We start from the raw sequence: 2,485 nt of genomic DNA, 5'->3' as shown, positions 1-2,485 counted from the left end.
CGAACAACCCCGAGAAGGTCCACAAGAGAACTCGTTCTCTCTGACCTATGGAGTGGAAGCAGTCATGCCAGCAGAAGTAAACTTGTGCAGTGTCTCGCTGAGAATTCAGAGCTGATACTAAAATAGTTGAACTTGTTTGAAGAACACCGGGAATTAGCGACTATACGGTTGACAGAATATCAGCAAAAACTTACCCAGAGATATAACAGAGACATGAGGAAAAGGGAGTTCGGAGCAAGAGATCTGGTACTCTAGAAGGTGGTAGGGAATACACGGGACGTCAACGCAGGGAAGCCAGCGCCAACTTGGGAAGGACTATATAGAATTACCGCCATTGCAGGTGCAGGGGCGTATTATTTGGAGGATTTGGCCAAGAGACCTCTTCCCTGGCCATGGAATGCCCATAATTTGAAGAAATTCTACCATTGACTTTTAGTACACGGGGGTACATATTGAATGTAATGTTGTATATGCATATTGTTAATTAATACAAAAGTGATTTTTATCCGTGAAGGTGTATTTGTACTTATAGTTCCATTGTTGTTAACTCATTAGCCCTGAACAATGCACACAACGAGAGCCAAGACAAAATATTTTAAGGACAAAAACCTGCTTCTCAGTTTGATCTTAATCACTGAGCAAGTGGAAACCTAATTTCATACCAAGGACAGAAACCTGCTTCTCGGTTCGATCTTAATCACCGAGCAGGTGGAAACCTAATTTCATATCAAGGACAGAAACCTGCTTTTCGGCTCGATCTCAATCACTGAGCAGGTTGAAACCTAAATTCATACTAACGAAAACCTGCCTCTCGGTTCGATCTCAATCACCGAGTAGGTGGAAACCTAATTTCATACTAAGGACAGAAACCTGCCTCTCGATTTGATCTCAATCACTGAGTAGGTGGAAACCTAATTTCACACTGGTAGGAACATGCGTCCCACTTAGATCATTAACACTGGATAAGAGGGAAACTTACATTGGGTTGTTCCAAGAACGGAAGCAAGCTGCCCAAATCTATTCTAGTCACCAAACACATGGAGATTACGTCAAATGATACAACAGAGGTCACAAGGAAGGTAACTATCCTACATTTCCCTAAAGAGTCAACATGTCAAATTTAGTTCTTGTTGTTGAGGAGCCAATTCTTTCTAGTTACAGGTGATCTCTTACAGGCCGGTCATGACCATCATACATGGTTGGAAACTACTTAGCCAGGTATCGGCTTGGCTGTGTAGGGAATTTGCTCGGGATTCCTTAGTGGGGAATCCTCTGATACCCTTATGGCCTGTAGAGCTACCAGTCACCCTTCGCCGAACCTATGATTCTGGGCCTGGTGGATGACAAGCTCCATGAAATTTTCAGCATCTGCAAAGCCTAGATTGTACCCTTTTTGCTTGGAAGCATCTAGGGCCGCCTTCAGGTAGGCAATCTCGTCTACATGGGCCAATGTTAGGCTTTGCGCCTCCGCCAGCTTGAGCTCTATGCCTCCCAGCCTAGCCATCACCTTAGCCAATTTCTTTTCAGCTGCTGCCCGGGCGTTTTCAGCAGTTTGGGCCCTTTTCTCGGCTATGTTAGCCACTTTGCCCTTCTCTTTTGTTGTGTCCTCCGCTATGGCCTTCAAGGCCTTCTCCCTCTCCAGGTCCTCGGTCAGTTCCCTCATTCTCTCACTGAGATATGAGTCAATTGCGTGGCCTGGAAATACGACAATAATAAGATATCACGAATGTAAAGGAAAAGGAAATACACGTGCAAACGAAATAGATGAAAAGTGAAGGGAAAGGTTATCGCTATTGTATGCCACTGAAGCTATCTCACCATTGAATCATCGGTAGCCTAGGAGAAAGTGTTGACGTCCTCGAGTAAGAGGAAGCCCTGCACCAGGCTTTCGGAAACCCGTTCTCGTTGGCCTTGGGCCTAAATCCTCATGCTGGCCGTGGCCGGCAGAGGCTTATTGCCAAGCTTGAAGGAGGGTTGCATCCCACCTTAGGTCTGGAGGAAGACACGACGTTTCTACCAATCTGGGAGGGTGACTGGGAGGCACTAGCTGGTTCCCGGATTACAATGCCACCTGATGCTTGCGGAGGGGTCTCTAAAGGAGGAGGTGGAGGCGGATCAGCAATGCGTTGTTTCTTTTTTGCACGGCGGAGGGAAGAGGCGGAGTTCAGTCTTTGCCGGGAGGTTGTTGGGATTGAGAAGTCAAGCATCAGCCAGGCAAGAACTGGTCAACGGTTAAGGCTCTTCTGGTTACCATATCTTCACCTAAATCAACTGTTGCTTCTAAAGGATGGGTCGTGTCCGCTGTTACTGGCTTGGTAACTTGAGCTAAAGCTTCGGGCTCCTTAACGGGAATATGGGTTTTACAGCTCTGGGACACACGGTCGATTGATTTGTCCTTTATTGGGGCAAGGTCCTCTGCAATAGTGTAACGGGGGCCAAGATCCCGAGCTTCACCGGTAGTTAGTGGGGGGGGGGGGGGGGGGAG

The sequence above is a fragment of the Quercus suber genome, unplaced genomic scaffold (genome assembly GCF_002906115.3).
Source record: "Quercus suber isolate HL8 unplaced genomic scaffold, Cork oak 2.0 scaffold_441, whole genome shotgun sequence".
Lineage (NCBI taxonomy): Eukaryota > Viridiplantae > Streptophyta > Magnoliopsida > Fagales > Fagaceae > Quercus > Quercus suber.
The sequence above is the reverse complement of the archived record's forward strand: the minus strand, read 5'-3'. Positions refer to the sequence as shown.